Here is an 8,807-nt window from a genome sequence, read left to right as displayed (position 1 = left end):
GAATAATCCCGAAATGATGGACTCCGGATAACAAACTGAGAAGACTCTTAAATCTCTCCGGAAGGGTGAAAAGAATTCTCACGATCAAAACAATTATGAGAGGATGGCAACAAGCTAGAATCACGAATCTTGAAGAGAATGGAGCAAGATTAAAGAGAAACTCTTCTTCGGTCTTCAAATGACAACGAGAAACACCACCGTGAATTGTTGAGGCACTCCGGAATGAATAATGGAAAGGTTGAGCCAACGATGAAAAGAATTGACAGATCTTGAGAATACATTTGACTGATGATAAATCATTCTTACGTCAAACTTCAAAAGAATTTAGGCTAGCTCCGGGAGAATAAGAAGAGTCAGGTAAGATCCTGGGAAAAGACCTGTGGGTTAGGGCCCACTCAAAAGAAACACCGTAGAACGTTTTGAAGAGAGATAATGCACCGGTTGAAATAAAAGACTTGAATGAGAGAACATCCTCGAAAGATCTTGAACGAATGCATAGTGGAAACACGAATCTTTGAGATATCTTGAGCATTCCGGAACAATTGAATAGCGAGAAATGAATGAATATGAGGAGCACCGTCAAGAGAAGGTATTTGAAACGAGAAAAGGGGATATAATCGACAAATCTTGACTTGAATCCACTAGAGAAGAAAAGAAAGAAGAATGACGAACTTGAAGCTCCGTTAGAAACTTCATGAGAATCACCGGATAAGAACATTTAAGGAAAGAATGGAGAGACTTCACATCAATAAGATGGATACTTGATCAATAATTCTGAATCCTTCAAGAAAACAAGGGTGGGAGGGTGGGAAAACACCGTTGAGAACGAAACGAACACCGTTGAGAAGAAATGATAATTGATCTTGCTGATGTTGAAATGATCGGATCCACTTGAAGAGAGACACACCGGTTGAAAAGGATTGGCAAGACAATCTCAATTATCCAGAATGATTAGTATTCAAATCGGAGTATGAGAACATCATTTGGGGAAGGTATGGAATCAACACTTGACATTGAAGCAACTTCAATACCACAACTCAAAACAAAACAAAGGATTGGCTTGCAGAATAAGCCGGAACAAACATATGATAGAGATTTCGTCCGAAGTTTTCGTGGTGGGGCCTACACGGGCTCGATCGTACAGCACCATCATGTACAAGGCAGTGCACATGACATACGAAGCGTCCCCGAGTCGGCATAGCCAAGGACTCTTTAAGACACAACGAGACCACTGTAAAACCGACCGTGAATAGGCGGACCACTAGACGTCGAACCCCAATTTCATATCATACATCTGTCGGAAAGATATCCTAAGAGCTACTTGAATTCCCACCTATGAAACTCCCGAACTTTTCCGTTTATGCAATCAGGTGTTGGGGATACAGGGGAAGCATAATATCTCACCAAACTAGCAAAACCTACATCCAGCTGTATCCATCCTTCAACACATAACCGAGAAAACTTCGGAAACCATCTACCTCAATCTTCGAAAAGCATCCGTTATACAAGTTATGGCGATACTCCCGAACTCCCGCCCCGGTACTGGGTGGCGTCGAGGTTATCTCACCAACGAACTGCATAAAAGAGATTTTCGATGTCGGCGTACTAAACTCAAGTATTCCAGAATTGCAACGATAAAATTATGATGACAACACCTCAGAGCTCAACTCCCCGGGACACTTCCACTAAACCCCTGACAGGAGGCACCAAGACAATGTTCTCATCATAAAACCATCGAACGATTCCAAGATACTCGCGTGATCCTAAAATTTTTTTTAGTGAAATTTGAGAAGAGAATAGTCAAAACTCTACGTCAGGATGCCTTACCAGAGCGATGGGGAGACTGGGAAGTAAAAAGAATTCCTAAACTCTCCGATATATAATTCCTAAATGACTCAAACCATTTTTCTAGACACAACTCGGCCGCTAAAAACGATCAAGCAATGGGGCTCCTAAGGTCGGGGAAGGCTCTGATTACCAACTTGTAACACCCTCGATGTGACTATAGCTCCCACGTGTCGAGGCACGACTTAGAGATATAATCGCATTGAAGGCATATGTCGCAAGTTAGGAAATCTTCACAACATCCCATGTAATAAGATAAAAAGGGAGATAACATAGTTGGCTTACACTGGCCACGTCAATCAAGTACATAAATAACATTACATCATCCAAACACTCATGGCCCGACTAAGGCGCCAAAATAAAAGAGAACCCAACATGCGACAACGGTCCCGTTCACCCCCGACTGGGCACCACTACTGATCATCGGGAAAGGAAATGTAGTATCGTTGAGAGTCTTCGTCGAACTCCCACTTGAGCTCATACGTGTGACCTGGAGCGGAATCATCAGGCCCTGCATCTGGTGTAATAGTAATCTGTGAGCCACAGGGACTCAGCAATCTCGCACCCTCACGATCAAGACTATTTAAGCTTATAGGTATGGCAAGGTAAAATATGAGTGGAGCTGCAGCAAGCGACCAACAAGTATGGTGGCTAACTTATTCGCAAAGGAGAGCGAGAAGAGGAGGCAAAGCACGAGCGAGAAACTAGAGAACAACCTGCGCAAACATTACTCCAACACTGTGTCTACTTCCCGGACTCTGCCGAGAAGAGGCCATCACGGTAACACACTCAGTTGATTCATTTTAATTAATTAAGGTTCAAGTTATCTAAAACCGGACATTAACAAATTCCCATCTGCCCATAACCGCGGGCACGGCCTTCGAAAGTTCAAATCCCTGCAGGGGAGTCCCAACTTAGCCCATCACAAGCTCTCACGGTCAACGAAGGAATAGACCTCCACCCAAGACGTTCCGATCAGACTCGGTATCCCGGTACAACAAGACATTTCGACAGGGTAAAACTAAACCAGCAACACCGCCCGAATGTGCCGACAAATCCCGATAGGAGCTGCACATATCTCTTTCTCAGGGCACACTCAGATGAGACATCCTACGAGTGAAACCAACCCTCAAGTTGCCCCGAGGTGGCCCTGCAGTCTACTCGGTCGGACCAACACTTAGAGGAGCACTGGCCCGGGGGGGTTAAAATAAAGATGACCCTTGAGTCTGCAGAACCCAAGGGAAAGAAAAGGCTAGGTGGTGAATGGTAAAACCAATGTTGGGCATTGCTGGAAGAGCTTTACTTAAGGCGAACTGTCAAGGGGTTCCCATTATAGCCCAACCACGTAAGGGACGCAAAATCCGGGAACATAACACCAATATGACGGAAACTAGGGCGGCAAGAGTGGAACAAAACACCAGGCATAAGGCCGAGCCTTCCACCCTTTACCAAGTATATAGATGCATTAATTAAATAAGATAATATAATGATATCCCAACAAGTAAATAAAAGATGTTCCAACAAGGAACGGCCTCCAATCTTCACCTCCAACTAGCAACGCTATAAGAGGGGCTGAGCAAAGCGGTAACATAGCCAATCAACGGTTTGCTAGGACAATGGTGGGTTAGAGGTTTGACATGGCAATTTGGGAGGCTTTCAAGCAAGTGGTAGGCATCTTAGCAATGGCATAGCGAAAGAGCGAGCAAACTAGCATAGCAAAGATAGTAGTGATTTCGAGGGTATGATCATCTTGCCTGCACAGTTGTCAGAGTTGACTGGATCCTCGAAAGCAAACTCAACGGGCTCCTCGTTAGCAAACTCGTCTACCGGCTCTACCCAAAAAAGAGAAACAAGCAACAAGGACACAATCAACCACGTGCAAGAACAAGCAATGTGATGAAATGATGATATGCTATGCGGGATGCGATGCGGGATGCAAAATGCAAGATATGACAGGAAATGCATGAACCTGGCCTCAACTTGGAATTCCAAGTGTTCCACTGGAAAGATGGGATGAAATCGCTTGAAAACGATATAAAGAACGCCGGAATCGGAGTTACGGTTTGGAAATGGCAAGCGATTCAAAATTGACACCGGTCTGCGATTTACAGCAAGTAGGCATCTAAATGCAACGAAATGAACATGCTACAACATCCAAACATGACAACAAAATACATGGCAGGGATGCACACAAGATGCTTAACAAAAGCCTAGCACTGAGCTACGGCCAATTCATCCATTAGGAGGTTCAAACAGGCATGGCAAGAACGCAAATGGTAAAACAGATCTCAAACTTGGTGAAATTAACACTTGTCTAGAATTTCAGATCATATAGCCCTCTTCGGAGCAACAAAACAACATGCTACAGGACCTGAATATGACAAAGAAAGACATGGCATGGAGCTACTCAACAAGCTTATCAAAATTCCCTTAGTTACCCTGACCAAAAGAGATCACAAAATATACTAACAAGCATACGAACATAGCAAAAACATAATCAGTTTTCGGACTTAGTGAAAACTGGGACATGCTGAAACATAACTCACGAAGGCATGTTTACGAGTTCGATGCACTCACCACGTTGCAAGTCATGGCAAGACAAGCATACATCCCTAAAGAAGGCACAAAATACAAGCTAGAAATGGAAAGAACAATGGCATAGCATGCACGGATCAACTACAATAACATCGGCAAAATCGTAAACAAGTTGACGATCTGCCCAGATTCGCAAAGAAGCAAAAGTAGAGCTTGATTGACTCAAGCTAGGGTGCTCCATAATTGCAAAAAAAGACATGGATGGATAGAGCACTACAAGGTTAACAAAACTCCCTTACTAATCATCCTCAAAAGAGGCACGGATCACTAGGAAACAACACGAACATATGGCATCATGAACTAAACAAACCCAGGACTTAGTGAAATCACTAAGTCCCTGAAAACAGAATTAGTAAGTGCACCAGTTTGCAAGCTTGCACAAGTCACCACACACATCCTAAAAATACATGGGTTGCACCTCTGGATATATGACAAAAACTCTTAACAAAACATATGTAGAACTCACGGGCATATCATGCACACATTAATCATGGCAAGAATGACAAAAGTGCTAAACGGAGTAGCAGATCTGACAATTAACTCAAGTAGCCTTCTTCTAATAGCATTTAGGGCATCAAGATGAGCTCAAATTAAAATGAAGCAATGGAATGAAATGATGTACTCTCTGAGATGAACATTTTGATATGCTATATGCATGAATTGGAGCTATGGATGCAAAGTTACGGAGCCGCGAACATGGGCTTATGGATCTGGGATTCCAGGACTTGGTGAAAATTATACCCTCCGAGAAAGTCAACCCGGGATGGAGTCGTGCGGGACGGAGGGATCCGGTTCGGGATGGCGCCGTTTGGTTCGTCTCCTGGTGGATCTCGTCCATCATCGTCTCCGGCGAGCTCGAGGAAGTCCGGCGAGGTCGGGGTTGGCCGGAATTGATGGATCCGGGCCGGATCTGACCGGATCTGACCGGATCTCGACGAGGGCGGCACGGGCAGGCTTGCCGGCGACAAGGCGGCGGCCGGAGCGGGGTATAGGCCGCGGAGGGTTGCTGGCCGGTGGGAGGAGCTGGGGCTCCGGCGAGCAAGGATGGCGGCGGCGCCCGGCGGAAAACCGCGATGGGGCGGTGGCGCTCGGAGGCGGCCGGGCGCGCGGGCGGCGGGCCAGTGCCGGCGGAGGAACAGGGCGGAGGCGGCGGCCAGTGGGCACAAGCGGCGGCGCTCGGAGACGGTCGGCGCTAGGCGGCGGAGCTCGGCCGTCGAGAGAGATACGGGAGCGGGCACGGGCTCCCGCGGGGAGGCGGCGGCGAGATGGGCCCGCGCGGGCACCGGATGGGCTCTGCGGGCCGCAGCGGCGGGGAGGAGAGAGAAGGGCGACAGCCGGACAGGTGGCAGCGCGTGATTGGGCGCGGGACGGGGCGGACATGTCCGGGCGAGAGGGTGGACGTGTCCGTCGGCGGGAGGATGAAGAAGCTAGGGTTTCATCCGCGAAAATTTCGGGGGTGGCCACATATTTATAGGTAGAGGGAGCTAGGAGAGTCCAAATGAGGTGTGGTTTTTGGCCACGCGATTGTGATCGAACGCTCTAGAACATGGAGCAGAGTTTGGTGGGTTTTGGGCCAGCTTGGAGGGGTGTTGGGCTGCAACACGCACGAGGGAATTTCGGTCCCTCGGTTAACCGTTGGAGTATCAAACGAAGTCCAAATGATAGGAAACTTGACAGACGGTCTACCGGTAGTAAACCAAGGCCGCATGACAAGTCTCGGTCCAATCCGGAAATGTTTAACCCCCACACATGAAAGAAAGGTAGAAATGACCACCGGAGGAGAACGAAGCGCCGGAATGCAAAATGGACAACGGGGAAAATGCTCGGATGCATGAGACGAGCACGTATGCGAATGAAATGCACATGATGACATGATATGCAATGCATGACATGCAAGCAATGACAAGGCAACAACAGCGAATAACTGGACGACACCTGGCACATCGGTCTCGGGGCGTTACAGCATAGTATGGGTGTTCTGCGTCGTATACATCAGCCGAAGCTTAATAGACGTCAGCGACTGAGCGGCGCGCGCCGGGTTGGACTGGTAAGCACCTGCCTTTTTGAAGGAGGTTGCTAGGTCTACTCACCGGCCGCGTACACAACGTGCAGGAGTTCCTGGGGAGATGGCCCATGACCCCTGGGGGCATAGGTTTAGTCCAGCGTGCTGGCCTCTCTATTAAGCCTAGGTCGGGTTGTGGCGTATTGTTTGGCCGAGGCCGGGCATGACCCAGGAAAGTGTGTCCGGCCGGAGTTAATCGAGCATGGTGGGTAAGTTGGTGCACCCCTGCGGGGAAGAAAACATCTATCGATAGCCTGTCCTACGGTAACAGACACTTGGAGTTGTATCCCGATCGATACAACTAGAACTTGATACTTGTGATGAGAACTGGATGGTCATGAGATTCGGAACGTGTTGACACTTGCATAGTATGGCACTGGGATTCCTTTCTCGCAGGGAGTTGAGAAAGGATCTCTGGCCGAGTTTGATAATATTACTGCTACTTTACTTTATGCTACTCTACTCCCTCCTGTTGCTGCAAGACGGTGGTTTACAGAAGATGCTAGTCTTCGATAGGCTAGGCTTTCCCCTTCCCTTCTGGCATTCTATAGTTTAGTCCATAGATACAGCCCATTTCCTTTGATACAGATGCATACTTAGTTTAGATCTGATGTAAGTCTTGCGAGTACTTTGGATGAGCACTCACGGCTGCTTTGCTACCTCTTTTCCCCCAAACCCGATTGTTGTGACCAGATGACGAATCCCAGGAGCGAGACGACACCACTGATGACTACTGCTACCCCGAGGGTGCCTACTACTATGTGACGGCTGTTGTCGACTTGGAGTAGTTAGGAGGCTCCCAGGCAGGAGGCCTTGCCTTTTCGATCAATGTTGCTGTTGTGCTAGCCTTCTTAAGGCAAAAGTTGTCTAACTTATGTCTGTACTTAGATATTGTTGCTTCCGCTGATGCTTGTGTATTCGAGCTTATGTATTCGAGCCCTCGAGGCCCCTGGCTTGTAATATAAAGCTTGTATTATTTTAATTTGTGTCTGGAGTTGTGTTGTGATATCTTCCCATGAGTCCTTCATCTTGATCGTACACATTTGCGTGTATGATTAGTGTACGATTGAATCGAGGGCGTCACAAGTTGGTATCAGAGCCAACTGCCTATAGGTAGCCCCCTTTCCAACTCCTTGGCCAAAGTTGAGTCTAATCACTGAACAACTTTTACTAACATTGGTTGTCTGTCTTACGGGCCCACGTTGCCATATGGGTGGTATTAGGATCTTTTACTCCTAGATCTTTACTCTGGGACTCTGATCTCTTTTCTATTCGGGTTTAAATGGTTTTACTAACTCTAACATTAGGATCCCGTGACCACATTCACCCCAAAGCTGGATAAGCCATAGTTTTTCCTTAGAATAGTATTGTGGATAGTACACACACTGTCGTGATGACAACGAAGTGGTATCCATCATACCACTTTCATTATGAATTTTCATCATGAATGATCCTTGTTTTTACAAATGCTCAATGTTGAACTACCCCCTATTACATGTTGGCATGATGGTTAGACCCGCTGGTCGTGGCCGTGGTGCCAATGATCCACCACCGCCCGAATTCTTTGCTGGAATGATGCAACAATTTGAGATGAACTGCCAGTTCATGGAAGGAATAATGGCTCAGTGTCCTCGTCCGAACATGAATCAACAGCCAACCCCAGTAACTCTGCAAGACTTCATGCTTCTCAACCCAACTATTTACCAGAGCTCAACTCAACCCCTTGATGCTGATGACTGGCTCCGCGACATCACATATGAAATGGAGTCTGCTAGTGTGGCGCCTGCTAGCTATGTCACCTTTGCATCTTTCTTTCTGAAGGGTCCCGCTGCTCAATGGTGGGACAGCCACAGGCGTACCCTGCCTACTGGAATGGTCATCACTTGGCCAGGTTTCCAAGCTACCTTCCGTGCCCGCTTCATTCCTCAGGGAATCATGAACAGGAAGAAGCAAGATTTCCGCGACCTCACCCAAGGCAACAATACTGTAGATGCTTATCAGTGGGAATTTCGGGACTTGTCTCGTTATGCTGAAAAAGACATTGCAACTGATGCTCGTAGGCACGAAAAGTTCCGTGATGGACTTCACCCTGATATTAAGCTGGCACTGCTCGCTCATGACTTTGCCGACTTCGCCACCTTGGTGAACAAGGCTATTCAGGTTGAGACTGGTCTTCAGGAACACCAGGGATCCCTTAGGCGCAGCCGTGACGCTGGCTCATCTTCGGGCCCGTTAGCGCAGAAGCGTCGAATATGGATTCCCCACAACATGTATCGTCCAGCTGCACCTGCACCAAGACAGACCT

The sequence above is a fragment of the Triticum urartu genome, chromosome 1A (genome assembly GCF_056163025.1).
Source record: "Triticum urartu cultivar PI428250 chromosome 1A, HENAU_Tu73, whole genome shotgun sequence".
Lineage (NCBI taxonomy): Eukaryota > Viridiplantae > Streptophyta > Magnoliopsida > Poales > Poaceae > Triticum > Triticum urartu.
This window is presented reverse-complemented; position numbering follows the sequence as displayed.